The sequence below is a fragment of the Cygnus atratus genome, chromosome 3 (assembly GCF_013377495.2).
Source record: "Cygnus atratus isolate AKBS03 ecotype Queensland, Australia chromosome 3, CAtr_DNAZoo_HiC_assembly, whole genome shotgun sequence".
In the NCBI taxonomy this organism is placed as follows: Eukaryota; Metazoa; Chordata; class Aves; order Anseriformes; family Anatidae; genus Cygnus; species Cygnus atratus.
The window spans coordinates 39,488,646-39,509,322 of NC_066364.1; the positions used below are offsets into that span (position 1 = coordinate 39,488,646).

The window sequence follows — 20,677 nt, forward strand, 5'->3', positions numbered from 1 at the left end:
TTCACGGGTGGCAAAGCACGAACTTTTAAGCTTTTTTATGTAAAATCTGACTGACTTCAACACTGGAATATACTTGACTTAAAATAAAGCCATGACTGAAAACATTTCACCTTGGAAGTATGACCCAGCTAGATGTAAAAGGAAGTTAAACCAACACATAATAAAAGTCAGTTTTTGATCAAGTCCGATGAAAATGCAGGTATCTGGCATATTTCTCCTTAAAGATTTTGGTTAATAAACACGCAAACTGGATAAAATGGGATAGTTCATCAATGGGGATAAAATTGCTGTCACGGAGGCTGGAATCTCTGAAAATGATACTGGATGTGCCAGTGCTGAGTCTCTCGGGTAAGGATGCTTCCCGTGGCAGCAGTAAATGACGCAGTTCACTGGATTTACGCCCCAAAGCACGTGAACCACAAGAATTTATGCCTGCCCTGCTGAAAGGATGCTCCCGCTCAGTGCTCTGAACAATTATCACAGTCAGACTTTTACTGCTAATTTCTTTTTAAAAATGCAAAATGAGAAAACAGTTAACATGCAGAATGAAAGAACGGGCCACAGTCAACCACAAAAACTCCCCATAAGGTTCACCATGTGGGAAACAGATAAGTAAACGCTGTGAAAGATGAACAATATTTAAGTATTAACACAAATGTTTTTTTTGGGAGGGTTTATCTGGCATCTCCACCGGTTTTCCTCTGAGCTCTAATACAAAAATAACTATGTCTGACTGTGACTGGGAAACATGGCAGCAGCTCAACATTGCTTCCTTTTCTCTTTGTACTCAGGAAAAAAAACCACCAGCTCACAACTTCAGGCAAACTGATTTTCAGGTGAAGTCAGAGGAGCGTATGTCAACTCAGAAGGTTCAGGAGGTGGTCTGAACCCATTAGGGAGTGAAATGAAGACAGACGTACTTAATGCAAGGTCAGGAGAAATAAGGAGAGCCTTTCTCCAAGATGTGCATCTGGTCCCGCACAGTATCGTATGGAGTGAAGGAATTATATTTTAGCTCATGGAAATGCTGAACAAAACAACTGCACATCAAACTGTCAGGTAGAAGGTGCCCAGTTTTCAAGCTCCAGCAGTGACCACTTCATGTGAGAAGACAGGTGCTACAAAAAGCCGAAAGCTTGGTTTATTGAGCTTGGATTCCTCCAGGAACCCACCTCCCTTTCAGGTCACCAACCCCACCAAGCAGAAGCCAAATACTGCTTTTCCTTCTCCTGTGGAGGGAACCAGAAGCAAAACGGGCCGCAGCATGCAGAGTGGGCCAGAAGCACCTCACACACCCCTGTGCTGACGAAGGCACGTCTCCATGCGCCTGTGGAAGACGTTAGATGGAGAACAGGACGATGTGGTGCCTCACACCAAGGGCCTGCCTCTTAGCTTCCCCATCTTCATGTTCACATCAAGCAGGGGAAAGTCGAAAGGAATTAAAATGTTTTGTGGGTTATTTTCGCTTGCCGTTACAAACAGAAAGGAGAAAGGCAGAATCATATGGGAAAGAGGTTCAAAAATACATTCCCTCTTGTGTGAACTCAAGTCTGTTTAACAAGAAAAGCCAGCAAGGCCATGCACAGTAATGCTGAGAAAAAGGAAATGGTATTTCATGTTCGCCAGAGTCATAAATCTTACCAGTGAGTCTCTAACGGCAAAACGATGAGCAGGGGAATTTTTATACCCAGATAATTGGTTGCAAGTTGATATCAGGTTTACTGTGCCACGCACATGGCACATGTAGCACCAGCGGTGCGCCACCTCCTCAGTGCCCAAAGCACCGCCTGAGGTTTTGGCTGCTGCTGGCTTTGCCAGGAGATGCAAAGCCAAAACTCCCAGCCACGTTAGAAAAAAAAAAAAAAGGTTCAGTGAAGGTGGGTATTTCTGCTCCACAGAAATTCTTTTGTGGGGGACACAGAAATGGGCTTTCAGCAGGGAAAATGAACTACACTTACAATGCTGGCTCCTCTGCCATGTGGGATGTGGATTAAGAGGATGCAGACAGAGGACCTCATCCCACCATTAACACCCTGGTCTCTGGGGTGGGCACGGTCATGGACACTGCAGAGCAGGCAGGTTGGTCAGGGTAAAGGTCAACCCACCACAGCAGAAAAAGCAGGCATGCATGAGGAAATTCATGAGCCAGAAGAAGGTGCGGAGGGGCCTCACAAGGACCGAAGTCACCAGGGCCTTCGCACCACCTCTGGTGGGGATGAGGCAACCTGTCACACCCCTCTACCAGCTTTCGTTCCTCGACATCTTGTTTTGCTTCAGAGTGTAGCCAGGCACTTCCACTAATGGCAGACATGAGGGAAAACTCCACCGCTTCTCAGTCAGACCCTACTTCCAGTTGAAGAAGAGCCTCTTTTCGGTTTCTAGATGAGAGGATATCCAGGGGCAGCTGTGCTGGCAGCTACTTGCCGGTGAGCACCCCAGGCACTCCTGACACTACCTCCAAAGGAACCAGCTTGGTCCAGAGGAGGTCTGGGAGCATTCATCCCCAAAAGACTTCCCTGTGGGGCCCATGTTAGAGAAGGGAACGGAGAGGACAGTGACTTGCTCCTCTACAACTGGCTGTGAGAGACTTAGCAGAGCAGGGACAGCCCACCCCTTCTGCATCATGATCTCCTTCCTGCCCATCTTCTTCACTCATTTTTTTCCCCCCAACCCTTTGCAGATACACCACACTGCTTGGTCACGCTCCTTTACTGGTTCAAAAGAGCTGGAGACCGGTAAGGCTACTGGGCAGACCAGCTCCACCATGCCCACAAGCTTCACCTGCACGGGATTGAGCAACAGCTCTCCTGTGCAAGGCTTGGTTCTCTTGCTACCATATGTTAAACCGGCAGACCGGTCTGTATTTACTGCGTTAAACTACAATTATCTTTTTTTTTTTTTCTTTCAATCCCTCAGCCTAATGGTATGCAGCTGCCACAGTTTTCTTTCAACATATCACTGGCTCTCTTTGAGCTGATTATTTAGATAAGGAACCATAGCCAAAAGACATGAAAAGATGGGTCCAAATTTAAAACTCTCAGCTGAGCAAAGAATTTCATTCAAAGAACTGTACAAAGGGGGAAGGGGGAGGCTCACAACACAAACAAAGGTTTTGTTTACTACTGATATAAACGGCTGAAACACTCTCTGTCACTGGGTTTAAGGATCAACGCACAACGCACTCAAAGCACTGCTGATGGGTATTACAGCTGCCACACAAATCTGTGTGAATGCCAGTATTCGTGTCATTTTTTTTCCAGATGGGAATTGAGGGAAAATCTCCCAATGAATCTAACTTTACACTGAAACAACCTCCTTGTGATGTAGAATAGCTCCAAGACAACAGCCCCTTCAATTGAACTGCTGCTGCTCAGCAGGTTTCTTTGGATAACAGTGTGGTGTGTTTTTTTTCCTCAATTCAAGACAGTTGCATGTATTTGCTTTTATTTCTAGCATAATGTTTACTATTCTAATCAGAACATTCTGTAATCTCGTCTAAATGTTTTATTATTAATTGCTACACCCCCCACCCCACCCTAATAATTATCCTCTGGAGAGGTAAACAATTCAACACAAGTTACTTTAGCTGAAGCCATGAATATGCATTATTTATTTATTTAGGTAAACAGTAATTAAGAAAAATCACCCAGACCGTCTTCTCTTTGAAATGAACACTATTTCACCAGCCTTGCCATGGGAATTGCAAGTCCCTTAAACACATATATCACTTTGTCCTCCTCCGCTGTGATTTTCATTTGAGAGCCTCAGAACACGTAACAGCAGCCAGGGAAACAGCCCCTACATTATCTAAGGCCACACAGTGTGTCCAGAGCATCCAGACTCGCTCTCAAGGACGAGCAGTAGGTGCCCAGATGCTGGCAGAGAAGAAAGAAGCAACATTTGAGATGCAGAATGAGAACCAGAATGCAAATACTGGCTCCGTACTTACAATGGTATAAGCACAGCTCTCCCTTCTTCACGCTCTCATGCTCTTGGGATATCCATAACCCAATACACTGATTTTTAATGTTTTTTTTTTTTTTTTTTTTTTTTTTTTTTTTTTTTTGCAGCAAGGCAACCTGTATTAACACCACAATGCTGACAGTGACCCCTCTGCGCTGTCTGTGGAGAGGTACAGAGGGGTATGCCCTGGAAAACTGAGGGGCTGGCAGCACCGCTGCCTCTCAGCGCTAATGGGGTGAGTATTCAGCACCAAAATGCAACCAGCTGTGCAGAAGACAGGGCAGCATTTGACTGATGGAAACATTTCGATTTATTCATGTTGGAGAAGGGAGATACCCCCGTATGCTGCATATATAACTTATGCATTAGGCAATAAGAAGCTGAGTTGCTCCATCCAATTCCACTAGTGTGGATTTCTTCCTTAATAACACATGGCCTCAAATATTCCAACATCCTGTCCTACCTAATACTTCTACCAACTTATACTGAATGCTGTGACAGAATCAGACAGCACTACAGGCAATGAAACCATCCGCGGGGAACTCATAGTTTTAAACCAAAAAATAGACATGTCAGGCAGTCCTGACATGGTTGATCATACAGCCTAAGGATCCTGCTGGCAGACACTACAAGAAAGGAATCAAAATGTCTCCCAAAGACAAAGGGATTTTCGCATATCTAAAATTAATAAGTAAATAGATAAAACTGCGGTCTGGGCTTTGTTTCAGTTTTCAGAGCTAATTTCCGGCCACCGTTCAGAGAAATGCTTTGCATTTCAATTTCTGAGTCACCCGCTTTAACAAGTGCACTTGCTGGAATTACTAAGCACGGGATCTGATCAAAATATTTTGCTTTCTGAATCAAAGTTCTTTTCAATTTTATTGATGTGCACGGATCTATGAACGTAATGTGGTGACTGACAACCTGGTTGTGTGTGGCTACGGTCCTGGTGTACGATGCGATCGGTCAGGGAAGCCCTCTCCCAGCGGGCGACCGACATCCCAGCGAGGCACGGGGACGCGTCCTCCGCTCCGCACGAACACTCAGCACACGTTGACGCTGGTCTCTGGGATTGTGATCACAAAATGACACACGCTTCCAGAAACATGTTTGAACATCAGGTATGAATGAAAATCATTCCTGAAAAGAATCTGTTATGAAACCGAAAATCGGAGACCGCTGCAGTGTTGTGCCTAAGTTGAGTCATCAGTTCCCTTTATAGCCTAATAATTGACACTGCCTTGATCAGAATGACTGATCCGAATGTTGCTTTGTGTTTGTGTTTTTTTTGTTGTTGTTTTCTTTTTTTTTTTTTAAATAGATTTCCTATGTAAACAAGCTGCCTGTCATCTTGCAGAAGTGTTTACGTTTGCCAGATCACGGGAAACATCTGTCAAAAACAGATTTCACTCTCTCCAGTCAACTCGGTACAGTCTGAAACAGACTGTACTACAAAGAAACCAAAAACAGGTCTTGTTACGGAAAGAATACGCTGCCAACTCTCAGTGGAAGCACCGATTTTACTGCATCTTCTTGGCATTAAATGCTGCGAAGATGATTAGAATAGTTCCTTCCTTTCCCTGTGGGATTTCTCCCCCGAAAGAAAGTCCTGGGAATTTAAGAGCTTCTCTTTTCCCCTCTCCCTGCACTTTTCTGAAATGTGTTATCTTATAGGAAGAGACAGATATGAGAAGAATCAAGGTGCAATGAAGTTTCAGACACGGGTACTTGGATAACAGGGTGATTCCCCTTCTGATGCTTCCAGCAAACAAACACTCTCGTGTGTCTGCATTCCTCAGATTACACCTCCCCCAAATAGTCCATTAATTATTATTTATTTTTGCATCTTCTAAACAGGCAAAGATCAAGTGAGACCGCAACTGCCTCTAGTGGTGTTTTCTAAAGAAAAGGTGACATAAAACTGGGTGGTTGCTTCTACCAGGATACGGATGATGCTAGACAGCCATACTGTGTGTCACTGCCATTTAATCTGCCCTGGAACAGCAAAATCATCAGAAACAACAACAACAAAAAAACAACAAAGAAACCAAATGGAGAAACAGGCGTGAGACTTCAAAAAAAACAAACAAACTAACAAACAAAACAAAACACAGGATTAGGCTACACCATCAGCATGAAAACGGAGAAGAAACAACTGGGGCAGGAGCATGAGGCTCACTGGGTACCAATCAGGTGTTACGTCTGCAACTAAACACAGACCCCTGTTAAATGGACCAGTAATTTTAGATTATGGGGACTGCTTTATTTGAAAAAATTAACAGCAGACGCATGATCTTATTAGAAATATATCCTTGTATAGGTGATAAATGAACGGCCATGTCTATATTAGCCTCTGTAGACTGAAACCACCAGTTCTACGGAGCTGACATGATGCCCAATTTTTGTGCTTTGCCCCGCAGTAACTCCAGCCTGGTGCAGTAGACTGAGTGCCCAACAGCAGCTGGAACACATCAACAGCACTGCTAGAGCACAACTTTCCGCTTTTATCAGCTATAAAAGCTGATATGGGTCAGCCCAGTATCTCACGGATTACAGAGCATGCTACTGATTCTTAAAAACAAGGCATGGAAATGGGAGAACCTCAATATACTTTGGAGAAGATGGAGGGGGATCCACCTAAACAAAGAGTACTGAGAATAATACAATGGTGGATTTTAAAAGAAGAAGATGGAAAAATCCAAAGTTGTGCTGGAGAAAAAATGATGAAACAAATTGGTAAAAAGGGAAAAGAAAATGGTTGACTGGCTGGAGATGATGTTAGATTTTATTTCCCTAACTGTGGTATATAGTTGGACTTGAAACTAACAATATTTGCAAAATATTGTACTCTTTCTCCTTTGAATGGGGCAGAAGTGTATTTAAATAGAAGTCTTGCTTTTCAATGACAAAATAATCTTAATGCAAGCAATTTACACAGCTCTTTTGAGCTAAGAAATTACTGCATAGCTACATTTATGAAACAAAACTATGAGAATACTAAACAAGACACAATATCAACTGTGATTTAGAAATGATGTTGATAAGCATATAGTTTTAGCCGTATTCAGTACAGAAATCCAGGAGTATCATCAACTTTGCAACATATTTGGAGAATCTCGTATTTTTCTGAACAACACTTTCACCTGCATCAGCTACTTCAGAAAGAAATAGAAACACACACTCCCAAAACGTGAGGAGACATACTATTTTGGCAAGATTTGAGAAGACTGCACTTAGCTAGCACTGTTTTTTATCTGTCTGACCTAGAATTACACAAGCTTTCAACCGCAACTTTTATCAACTCTTTGAAGTTTTATCATTCCAAGGTACAAGGGTGGCAATACTCGGAGGAAGCAGTGAAAGACTGAATGGGAATTAAAAGCACTTTGCACTCTCAAGCAAGCCAGGGAAAGAATCCTACTTAGCTTCAGGAGAGCACTGCCAATACTAACAAAACATTTGTCGTCTGGCACTACATGCCAGTAGGTAGCGTACAAACCTGCACTAGTGTTTTGACACAAGCTAAATGGGCAAAGTTTGAAGCGTCACTTGTATCTGCCATGGTAGCTTTTCAGTTCATTTTGCACCATCTCCTGAATGTCAGGGTGAAAAAAAAAAAAAAAAGGCAGGGGGAGACAAGGCAAAACAGAAGTCAAAGCTTCAAAAAGAAAGGTAACTAAATTAGCAAATACCGTATGTTAAATATCTGTCTAGTTCTCTCTATCAGCTTAACTCAAACAGAAAACTTGGACACTACATTTATTTTTTTCTCCAGTTTCATGCCCTCTGAAAATGAAAGCTTAGTATCAGTATATTCACCATCCCAATTAAATCTTATCACTCCAAGAAGCAGTATGAACCAACATGCGCTAATCCAGAATCAAAGCCAATTCCATAACCACTACACAGAATAATTCTTTTTGCAAGCTCCAAGCTCCCTTCTCTGCTCTTCAACTCTGGCTATGTCTGCTCCAGGGATCTTGGGCATGAGCCACACTCACAGCTCATTCCTGTAATGAAAACGTTCTTTGCTCCCAGCAACTATAACTTAACTTTGCCATGTAAAAGAGCCTCTCTTTCCAATTCTCATGGCTTTGGGAGATTTTTTTTTCTGACTCATATCACAAAGCCTGCCCATTCTGCCTTGATTATCTTGTTTTATTACTATCTGTAGCCCTGGCATTTGTTTGAAATTTTGTTAAAAATAGGCAGTTGCATAAAGAATGACTAGTACAGCAAATGCTGCACCAAGCGATGTTATATATTTTATTGCATACAAAGTTGGTATGCCAGAACCAACAAAATCAATTATTTGGGTCTGAAAGCATATTTTTCCTCTCCTGCTTGCAACAGTGTAATCTTGGCAGAAATAACTGAGAAAAGAAGCATGGTGGTAGGTAAGAACTCCTAATAACATAAGATCATGATTGGATCAAGTGCTGTGCTTTGGGACACATCTCCGGGAAGAGAGAATAACAATGCTTGCGTTCTCAGTGTGTGACAAGGATACTTGGCATACTATCTGCTCGGCCATCATCCCAAATTACTAATTACCTGTGCCAGTGTCCTTGTTGCACTGAAAAAGTCTGCTTTTCCCTGAAGATCTGCAAGAGAAAAATTAAATCAAATGCTTTCCCATTTGTTCAGAGTGGCTAATGAAAAATTCATTAATGAATACTTGGGCAAAAAGGCTCTCTCTGCAATTATAGCACACGGTCATAAAAGCCAATGCATGATGGCTGGTGAATATTTCTCTGCAGAAATTGACCCAACAAAGCTTCCTACTTGGTAGTGAGAGGAAGTTCTGAATAAATATTTGTTTTCCCGTATTTATTTCTACACTGGGCGAGACAAGACAAAAGGATGTTTACATGCTGAACTCATTTCAGGTTTTGCTCTTTGTGCACAATTTGGTCTGTAAGGTTACAGGGCTTTTAATCTCACATACATTGTGGATTGTATGATCATCACCATCATAATGAAACCAGACAGAATTTACTTCCCGTTCCCCCACCCCGACACCAGGACGGCACGCTGAAATGAGAGAGTTAGTCATGTAAAACTGAGCTAAGAACGCTATGCAACATGTCAGCCACTTGGCTCCATCCCCGCCTGAAACGGTGCCACCGGACGCTGCTCCTGCCAACGCGCCACCAGGCTGAGCGGGTCAAGCAGCAGTGTAACCCAAACCAGAAAGATCAGAAGATGTGCAATTTAGCTTGTCTGCAGGAAAGACGGACGACAGTCCCTAGGTGTTTCTACAAGTCCTTTTGCTCTAGGCACAATCAGATTTTATTGAACCGTAATCCTAGATAAGTATACTGAATCTTACAGCTGAAGTCAATTACAGTGTGTTAAATGGCAGGCTTCCTGATTTGCAGGAGGGAAATCACTTCTTCGGTATAAGACCATATTAGTTCAGCAACTAGTTACTTGCCGCTTGGGCATGGTGTTGAAACAGCAGTGGACAACTAAGCATTTTGCCTTACTTTCAGGCACCAGTCTTCCCGAACTGCGAGCAGACCAAATTCCTGGGCTTACCATCTGGAGCACGACAGGCAGAGAGGGGACATCCAGTGACAGCACCACCACGTCTCAAACACGGCCATGTTCTCTTGGGGCTGGGGACTCTGAGCTAACCAGTCTCAGAAGAGACAAGACATCACTTTTCCTGTAATTGAAGATCCTCGCACTCAGAGACTTAGGTTAGATGCAGCAGCCAACCCTGAGCTGGTTCTTTATTCATCTAAAATGGGAGTGTCTCAACCAAAATCAACAGGGTTGTTCATGGGTCTCTCCACAAGACAGGGAAAACTAGGTGCAGTGATATGGTGGGGAAAACAAACAGGAAAGCAACTTGACGACAGCTGAAGAAGATGCAACCTGCCCAAGACAAAGACTGACTGCCATTCCGGAGTAAGGAACAAGTGGAGAAGGGAGGACCTGGGAGATGGAGGAGGGAAGAGCACACCTTGTGCCACTTCTGCATCCTACCTGATGCAAGTCATGACAGGGAAGAAACTTCTCGTGAAAGGACCAGGATAGAGAAAACTGGTGGCAGAAAGACATCTGGGTGAGTATGGGTCTGACGGGAAGGCAGGGGAGATGTTTCTGTGGCCACAGAAAGACTGAAATATAGCAGGGATGGGAGGACAATGCAGGCCCCAGTGAGGAGGAGGATCTCTTATTAACCCTGGCCACTCGGAGAAAGGTGAGGATCAGGTCAAAGGAGGCTTTAAGAACACAGGGCCAAATAAAAAAAAAAATGGGAAGGCAGTAAGAGGGTGGGAGCACAGGAAACAGAAAGAGCTGTTGTAGCAGAAGTAAAGAGAAAACAAAAAGTGAATATGGTCTGAATGTGAACCTATGTGTACTTTCAAGATCTCATCAATGGCTGGAGAAGAGCATTAGTAAGTGGAGAAGAAAAACAGTGTACAGGGCTCCACGCCCTCTTCCCAGAGAAATAATTCCTGTAAATGCTGAGAAAAGTTTAACTATCAACCCACAAGAGATAAAAAGGACACATCAAAAGGCATGTGACTTGTCATTTCTGATTCCTTACTCAGAATTAGTATCGGCACCATGTGAGATTCATATCAAAATCTCTTAAATGAATATTGCCTATCAGGGGCTGAGTGGAGGAGCAGAGGGACTGAAGGCCAACTGTAGTGCTGGGCTCATGGGACACCCTCAGCAGTACAACGTACACCTTGCAAGGTGGCCAAGAAGGTGATGGCCAGCTCCCTTGTACTGCCTTCATCAACTGAGTAGGGTCACCTCTGGTAACCTCCTGAACAGGCTCAAGTGTTCTCCAGTTTCTTTCTTACACACAACCATATTTAAATGTCAAGAGATCTCTGTGTAATTCAGGAGATGACAGAAGCTGCGTTTATGATCCAGTTGGGTTTGTGTGGGTCGTGTGTGTCAAGTAGATAGGAATGACTCAAACTATGAAGAGGCAGACCGTGAGGAGAAAGGCGAGAGACAGGGAATATTCCAACTGCCTGCCGCTGCACAGGGAGAGCCAAACTACATGAGAAACAGATCTGAAAGACCCAAAAAAGGGGGAAAAAAAAGCAAACAACACCTTCCTAGATCTGGAAATCACTTTCTCTACTCCTAAACAAACGAAATGCAAAAAGCATGGGTAGTTCTTCTCTGTGAGGAAGCTCATCCCACTCACGCAAGTCCCCAGGCTGGCTCTCCCCATTGCAACATCCACGTCTTTCAGAAGCACCAGTAGGCTTCACCTTCCTGACACACCTCTGGAAGGGAGGAGGATGATCTCTGTTTTAAAAATGAGGAAGTTGGTCATGGGGCAGATGAAGGAGGTTGCCTGAGAACACACAGGAAACCTGTGACTGAGGCGGGGAACTGAACCCAGACCATGAGTTCCAGTTGGGTGCCCCGTCCAAGCTGGGTGGCCAACAGACCACCTTTTCTACCAGGGCTTTGAAATTTAAGTTTGGTGTGTTTTTTAATTAATGTGTTTTTTTCATTTGTCTAGCCACTACGTTTCATTTCACTCACACTTCTGCTTTGTGGAAGCTTTTTATTCTGCTTCTTTTTTATTTTGGCTTTAAAAAAACCACAAGTGAACATTAAACAGAATTTAACCTTCACTATTTGGTTTTCTCCCCTACCAACATCAGCCTCTCTCTAGGTCTCAGCATTCAGTGTCCTTTGTTTGTGCGCTCTGTGCTCATAATTATGGCTTGATCGAAATGTATCAGTGATTTTCAAAAGGAGGTTTCTTATTCACAGTTTCAAAGAATTACAGCAAATGCGTACTGGGAACAGCAATGTTGTGAGGCAACAGCCCAGACCTGGTGGGAAAACCAGAGCAAGGAGATGCACAAAAAAGGTAAGTTCCCAAGTAAATGCTCCAATGCTGCTAGGAGTTACATCAAAATGAGCAATCAGCTGAAGAAAAGCTACCAGTAAGCCAACGCATGAGACTGCCTAGAATGTTTTAACTGTTAGGCTAATGAATCACTGTGTACATGTGAGCAGTGTACGTACAGTCAGGGTACTGCAGCTAACTAGTCTCTCTGATGGGTGAGAACAGTGTCTCTTCCATTGTCATCGTGATCTATTGTTTAATTGATATTTGAAAATCTCTGAAGATCTTCTAGTGAAAAGCACATAACATACATTTCTAAGACAAAATTCAGTGGTATTATAGTATTTGCAACAAGTCAAACCCTTATTTCATGAAATAATTCACACTGGGTGAAACACAAGAAGTTTCAAGATATGGAGAAGAAAAAAATATCAAATTTCCACTTGTGTGTAATAACCCACATAGTAAGAAAGAAAAAAAGACGACAGACATTTGTGAGAAAATGCTGCAAAACCATGAACTTTCAAAAGTGCCCAGAATGCTATTTTCACCTCATGTGGATGCAGCCCAAACTATCTACAACTAACCAAGGTGCATCAGAAGAATGTCATCATTCCACTTCCACCACAGAGTGTCATTACCTTTTGCCCATTATGCGCCCAAGGCTGACAAGCCCTACAAAATAACCTAAGACTTTTATGCTTAAAGCAGCTGAGCAGCTGCAAAAATAACCCTCTAAAAATATTTAATACTTAGTCCTACTCAGCAGCTGGAAAAACAATTACTGATTGAAAAATTCAGTGCTTGATATTACTTAATAAATGGGGAAAAACTATTTCTGAATCATAATTAACATTTTTTTAACTATTTAAAAGCATGCATCTGCTGTTTGAGGCTTCACAGAGAGACAATACGTGGCCTTCTGGCACCATTAAACAGACTAAAGTGGTTGAATTTGAAGGACATGAGGCAGAAAGCCACAGTGGAGTAGGGAATCCTTCAGTGACCTGGTATAACTGAGACTGCACAACTACCTCAGTAGCATGCGCCCTGGGACACCAGGTCTGAACCCGGTCTATGAAGCAAGCAGCAACTACCTCAGGGTAAATTAAATAAACGCACAGCTTCAGCTCCTGGTGCCACAGGGATTCAAACACCGTGACACATGGTGAAAGAAAATACAGTGATAACAGCAATAAAATGAGGCTACCCTCAAAATGGCCACATCGCTGACAGACAGCTCTAGGGCAGTGCCTCCCCAGGGCCTGGTCGCAGCGGGACTTCCTGCTGGGAAGTGCCATGCCACCATGTCAGAGAAGACCAGAAGCTCTTGTGACACCCAGAGGTGCCACCCAGAGGTGCCACCCAGAGGTGACACGTGCCTCCCCTGCTGGAAACACCACCAGCTTGGGTTGGGGCTTACATTCCAGAAGCAGACAGACCACGTACAGGCAGGATGCCAGCCAAAACCAAACTTTCTGTCTTCTAAATTTCTACAGAATTTTCCCCAAGCAACTCCCTGACTAACTGTCCACTAGGCACAGTAGAGGTGTCCCACCACTAGCAGAAACCATGCCCTTTCTAACTCTTGTTCACGTCCACCCATGTTGAATCAAGCCAAGCAGTGGCCCGGTAGGAATTGATGATGAAATGGCAGTCAGGGTACCTGGCAGAACTGAGTCAAGGATTTTTGTCATGCACAACCTCACCTGGAGAGTGATCCAGGTGTGCCAGCTGACTACAGTGAACAGAAATCCAGAAACAAACCTATTCCAAAAAAAGCTCTCAATTGCTTTACCATTCGGTTTCAAGGACTCAATGTTGGAATTAGCACTTTTTTTTTTTTTCATTTTAAACAGGTTTATGTAAAGCAAATGTAACCTGTAGGGAATATTTTCGAAGGTGCTAAGCAGTTTGAGCAACCTGTATAATGTCCTTAACTGTAAGTGACTTGAGCCCTGAATCATTAATGCTCCTGCCCTTTTTCTCCGAAGTGCCTGTACTATCAGAGGCCATTTCAAGGGAAGTACACCTAAGTCATAAATACCTCTCATATCATGATAACCTGCATCATCATCAGCAGAAAAACAAAAGCAATATAAAAAGAAATAAAATTTCATGTCACAAACACACCTAAATGGATTATACTTTCAAAAGTAACTGTATAAAAGGGCACGATGAGGTTTTCTTGTGTACTTCTTGAAGTTTTCTAGGATGATGTTACTAACTTTAAGAGTAAATGTGTTCTCAATGACATGCAGATGCACTCAATGCAAATGGCTTTTAATCTGAAATTGGGTCTTTTTCATTGACATATGGTCATCACTGAGACAGACAGATGACCAAATTCACTGCCATTCACAGTACACTGAGGTTCCCTACCCATACCCACAGCATGTTGGTAGACACAACCCAGTGCTCTTTTCAGATCAGTTAGGGCACCTATCCATGACATATCTTGAATTCAGGTAGGCAGATCACAGTTTATGCCCCAAAGCTAAAATGCTGAAGCACACAAATGCGGGCAGGGTTGAACACTAAAAAAACCATGTATGCCACAGAGTGAAATACTGCACTGGCAAACGACAAAATAGATCAATATGTACTTTGCCAGGTTTGTTTCTAGACTTACAAGTAGCTGTCTATTCTTGGAAATGTTTAGGTACTGTGCTGTGGAGTTTTAAAGCAAGTCACCAAAAAGCCTTTAAAGGATTTTCGATAAATGCTTCAGGCATGGCAGTCTGAAGCTCTTGTTCTCATGGGCACTGCTACTGTCTAGTAGATATTAGTAAAATTATGAAATTATAAGCAACAGTCAAAACATCCAGAAAATGCCCCCAAAATAAAGAAACCATTCTATGCTGCTTTTGCAAAAATACTTACAACACAGTTCTGGAAGTGATTTCCAAGCAAGCCAACTGCTGCTTTAGACAGTTTACTGGATGGTGTGGCTCAGCTCTTTCATACAAGAAGCACCTACAGTTATATCTGGAAAAGGAAATAAAACCAAAATTCTTTGTGAGCAAATACGCAAATAAAGTCGTTTTTCTTTCTAAAACCATAATCAGGTTAAAACCAGCTTTAGCAGGACTATATGAAATTCTCATGCCAAGCTTCAAGTGTGTTGTCCATTTACAGGAACAAGCACCAAAGCACAGTCAAAGCCGACCTAGGAGGCTGGAGCTGAGAGCAACCATGCTTTGAGAACAAAAACATGCTGAACGTATCAAAGCAGTGAACAACCTGGTGCAGCTGTTTTTCTCATCTAGTTCTACTTGAAGCATTCTCAGGAAACGCAAAATGAAATACTGGCGTTAGTGTCGAAAACCTAGGTGATTTCAGCAGGGCCAAGAACTCCAGGCACCAACTTCTTTTTCTCTCTTGAGTGGGTGTTCACTTGTAAGTTTTAGACATGTTAGCAATTCAATGACTGAACGAATTAATGTTCAACTTAACAGTCATTGTTAGGCTGGGAGGTTATTACTGCTTGTTCTGTTACAGTGACAGATTAAAATAGGTTTGTATCTGAAAAGTTGTTTTCCACAATACATATTCCCTGACTTTTCGTACCAAATCATTTTCTTCCATCACGTCAACTCCTATTGTGTGAACCATCACTGCGAACTCTGCCACAACGGCTGGGATGGGCAAGGAGAAACAGCACGGCGACAGCCAAGGAAGAGATGGAGCTCAGCCCCTGTTACTTCTCTTTGGGCTGCCATCTTCTTTTTTCCAAGTATTTTATGTCGCTTATACGAGACTTCGTGGCAAAGGAGCACACTCACATTTTCAGGCCACGTTCTACTTTTAAAGCAAGCAAACAAAAGCAAAAGCCAAAAGCAAAGAAAGGGCTTGACTTTATCCAGCCACCTAGAGAACAGAGAAACCTGTTCACTATCAGGCACTATTTCCATGCACAGGATGGAAAGCTGTGACTTCCCAGACCACAGACTGGAAGGCAGGTTCTTATCAGTGGAAAAAGCAAGCACCAAATTTCAACGTTGAGCTGACTGGTATGGAAGAAGAAAAAAATACCACTACATGTCTAATTTTTGCAGACTCAGATCCATTTTGTACTAGTAAATGAGTTTTCATCCTTCCCTCCTTCATTTTTTTTTTCTTTCAGGGTAGATAGCAAGCTGCTGACAACTCACACTGTACTAAGAGCTGTTCACACCGCACAAAGTGTTTACCACTCACAACTGATGCTAAAAATTAATTTACAGCACCACTACAGAAAGCTTTGACAAATTGTCATGTGTTGACACAGTCATAAGTTGTTGGTTAAAAAAAGTAACACTTCCCTCTTCTGCCACCTCATGTTTGAGATCAGGGATGGGCACATTATGCAAAGTTTGAGGGTTTGTAAGCTTCACAAATGTTTGGGCTTCACAAAACAAGCTAGGTTGTGAAACTTTTTTCTCTTACAGTTAGGCGTGTGTTTATTGCTAAAAAGACTCTAGTAAGAAAAAAAATATCCTTTCTCATCTACCAAGATCTGTGTGTTGTGCAAAACCAGGAGAAAAGGCTGTAAAATAAATAACCCTGCACGACAGTTGTTCTTCCCATGTGAACGATAAGATCAGACCCGTGACAAATACCCAGCTACTCAGAGCTGCAGACACCACCCACCTACTGTAGAAAGGAAAAAAAAATATAGCTGCAAGTAAGAGTTTTAATTGTTCTCAGCTGTCACACAATGTTATCTTAAGTGAACGCATTTATTTCTCAATTCTTCTGTATTGCTCTATAAGAAAAAAAAAAAGCAGTGGTGTTCATCAGACGAGGTCCAATTCGATTTCCGTGTACTCAAGATAGTAACCATTAGTCAGCACTTGTGCCCGCGGCAGCTCTTAAATTTTAACTCCTCCTTTTCTTGGTCAGGGCAGGCTAAATAATCTGTCTTGTTTACACAGTAGAATTGGTAGTGGACACAAAGGCAGTTTTGGCTGAAAGGAGAAGTGTTTCAATAGTACCGTGCTAACTTAAAATGTTAGCCGCACCCTGGACTAAATCATGGCTCAGAAACAAGGCTAAGGCTGGGAAGAACCAAAGCAACAGGAGATAAGCCAGGCATCCACTTGGTCAAGGTAAAATGACCTGAAGTTATCTTTCTTTTCTCCTAAAGTTTATCTTTAAGCTGCCCAGCACTTGTGCAGAGCCATCCATGGGAACTGGGGACTTTCATCCAGCAGCCAAGCCAAGCCGATGTACTCCGACGTCAGTAATGAGCAGGACATGAAGACTGCCAGTGCAAGAGAGAAGAAAGGGAGATAAGCTGGGCCCCACATCAGGCAGGAGTTGGAACACTAGAAATAGTTTAGGGCAGCACGACAGCACAGAGAAAGAAACATTCTCAGCCAAGTGGGCTTCATGTGGAGCACTGAAGAGCCACTTTTTCCACTACCCATCCATCCTTCCAACACTGATAGCTCTCATTAAACTCCACCACCTTCTGGAGCACACACTGCACAAGAAGGCGAAGGAAATTCATTCAGGAAATTAACTTTGCAATACAAGGAATTCATTTTCTCTCCCCCCCTCCCCAACATTCATACAAAGAGGAGATGCTTTGAGTGGTTCCTGACACCCGAAGGGAGGCAACTTTACACCTTCGCAGAGGTGATCCACTCACCCTAGCCTGTGCCTGCAGCAGTGCAAGCAGATGCCTGTAATTTCTCTACAAAACCTGAGGTACGTAATCTCAATCAAAAGGAGCTCCTGCAAAACATTAAGCGGATGAAATTTCATACAGACTCCTCGCTTGCTCACACCTCACACACCTTCTCTGAACTTTTTTTTTCTGCTAAAATGTAGAAATCTCACACCGCACTATTCGACTGGCTTTATTGCCACTGAAACAGATACAGTGTGAACTTGCTTTTGAGACCTTGATTTCATGTTAGCAGTGGACTAACACAGAGATATTTGCACAACACGCATGTAGAAAACTGGTAGCTCCCCACAAACCTACTCGGGCTAGCAGAAGAGCAGCACATGTCCCGGTACAAAATTTCTGTATGACCTGAGATGTTACTCTGAAAAACGACACAGATTACTCTCTGGTACATCTAATGGAAGCAGAGACATTTACGTCATTACACTCAGGATGGACATTATCTTGTGCTGCTGATTGGAATGATATCATCCATGATTAATTAGCTTAGATTGATGTACATTTAGAAAAGCAATCAAGAGGCACCTCCTGTCCCCCATCGATAAAATCTTGCAAAATCTCATGCAGGAGTACATGCCTGTTCAAACCAAGGCAGGGCCAGTGCAAGAAAATCAAGAAGGGTTCAGCAACTGGGCAATGCAGACAGGGACACTCCTGTGGCCTCCCTAATCCACACCTCTGTGCTGCCCTTCAGGTTTTGGCACACGGAGGATGGATGGCAGTGTCTTGGCCAGTCTACAACCCACTGCTGTTTGCAAGGTGTTAGAAGAAAGCCACACAATTTCAAAAGTAGAAGGGAACATATGAATCTGTCCTGCTCTCTTGATGATTAACAGTTGGACTTGATGATCTTAGAGGTCTTTTCCAACCTAAATGATTCTATGACTTCTATGACTCTGTGATGCACAAATGTTGCCGAAGGGGTAAAGTACAATAAACAAACTGAGAAATTAGTTGTATTGGCACTGCCTGCATGTGATGCAGACTGCATGACACAACATCTCTGCCTAGAAAGAAAAAAAAAGGAGAGGTGCAGCTGTGTTATTCCCTGGGCACCACTGTTCCAGCCAGCGAGGACAACGCTGGGGTTTAAGACAGCCCCTCCTCTCCCAAAGCAAGAGATGTCAGTGACTACGACGTGGGTAATTTTCCTGTCTCTGCTCTGCACCCGTCTGTACATCGCTGCAAAGGTCACCGCGTCATATCTGTTACACCGAGGTCTGCCGCCCACCAGCAGACAGGGAAGCAGCTTATCTGGGCAGCCTGGCAGGACCTCCTGCAAGCACTTGGGTGAAGGGGAAAAAACCTTGCAGCTTTCTACTGTGTGGGGGCTTCAAAAATAGCTCCAGTTCTTAAGAAGGGACTGAGATGCTCAAATTACCTTGAACTGAAAGGATCTCAACCTACACCAGCTCTGCTCAGCAAAGCCCAAAGATATCATTCCCTTTCTGACTCTCCCTCCCCAGCGCGGGAGAGCGAGCTCTGGGAAGCGATAGCTCTGTTAGCATGAAATGGTGGGGAAAAGGATCAGATCTTCATTCGTGCCTCTCTGGAGCACACCTTAAGCTTCCAGACCTCTCAAGCAGAAGGAACCTGGTGGCTCTGTGAAGAGTTTAATCACGGGAAAGCCAGCATCCACGTTTCCCCTTTTGTGGGCTCCATCAAAAAGGCAAGCACCCCTCAAAGGCAGTGGGAACTGTCTGCCCCCTGCACAGAAATGTACTCAGACACATGCACACGGGCCTCCCTCTGCTCTCCCTCTCATTTTAAGTCTTCTTCTAACTGCATACATTACTGTATTTTTTCACAACTTTCTTAGCATTACATCTGTTGTATGCCGCGTAACAATCAATGCCAGCATTATCTATAGCATTAGCAAAGAAGCAAAACATGTAATTCATTGAAATAGGACTCTCTTCTTCCCCAACTTCTCATAGCCATTTTTGGCTATGTTAAATAAATCCATCTGCTTTCTTGCTTGACTTGTATCTACTGCGATCAAACCTTTACCAAAGCTAGAAGCATTTTGTTTCTAACGAATATATTCCCATGGCTGCTCCCAAGTCAAGTCTCTACTTCTGGCTTAGACAATGTCATACAACTTTTATTGTAATTCAATGCTTACAAACAAATGAACTTTAAAATTCAGTTAAATGACAACACACAGCTGAGGGACTCTGGAGGCTTAGCTATCTCAGGAGCAAAAATCACTCTTTGTACTGCTTTTGTAGAACTGACAGTAGGATTCTCTGGATGTCTCTGAGCCACCTCATGCCAGGAAAATAACTAGATAACAAAGAAAATCTAGAGATACCAAGTTTTATGAGACCTTTAGCAAAAGTGTTTAAATCAGAGCATTCTGGTTAGTACATACTGAAATCCTCAGATCTACATCACGTGGTGCCGCCTTGCATGTGCAACCAGGTTATGAGCCAAGAGAAAGAACCAACTCCAGAGATCAGAGATTGGTCTCACCTGCCAAAATACAGCACTGCAGCTGGAAGCTTTTCCTGACCTTTCCATCCCCAGTGACTTCCACAGGAGAAAACACTGCAGGAAAGGTACCAAAGAAGTTAACTAGTAGCGTATGATTCATCTTCTATCCCTGCTGATAACGACAACTCAATGAAAAGAAGAACTTAAGCCCCACGTCCTCTCAGGTGTGCTCAAGGAGCAAAGTGGTGGGATGCTGCAGGGAAAACCTTTGGCACTTACCCCCAAATTACAAAAGAATCCCAATTTCAGGAGCTGCTGGCCTGCAGTGAGGACATGTTCAACGCACTGTCCGACCAGCAACGCAGCCACTCATGTTGGTGACACAAATGTTGAAGAGGCATGTGGGTATGTGTGAAAGTTTCACTCAATCCTAAATTGGTCCAGTTCCTGTCTTCCCAATGGCTTCCCTCACCATTAGAAATGCTTTGGTTTGGATTTTAGTCAAGTCTGGTTCACAGTGCTCAAATTCAGCTGTTGAAAAAAAAAAAAAACCCTGCTGGAACGCCTTACTCATTACGCAGCCTTGCAAAAATTATTAGCTATGTTACAAGGCATTTCCCTTTGGGGACCAGAAAGGGTGAAGAAAGGGGATGGAGAGTGACAGTCTGTGGTTTCTAATGCAGCAGCAAGAAAATAAATAAGTAAGAGGAATACAGGATATAATGTGTTTACATTTGTCAAAACAAGTTTCCTGGAGA

At 43.2% G+C, this 20,677-nt stretch overlaps 1 protein-coding gene across 1 annotated transcript in view; it reads right to left on the reverse strand.

Moving 5' to 3' along the window:
- Positions 1-20,677, reverse strand: part of BACH2 (BTB domain and CNC homolog 2) — a 150,569-nt gene that overhangs the window by 91,816 nt on the left and 38,076 nt on the right. Inside the window, exon 2 of the mRNA XM_035559479.2 lies at positions 14,686-14,794. The gene's annotated coding sequence lies outside the window, so the exon portion shown is untranslated. The remainder of the gene's footprint in view (positions 1-14,685; positions 14,795-20,677) is intronic.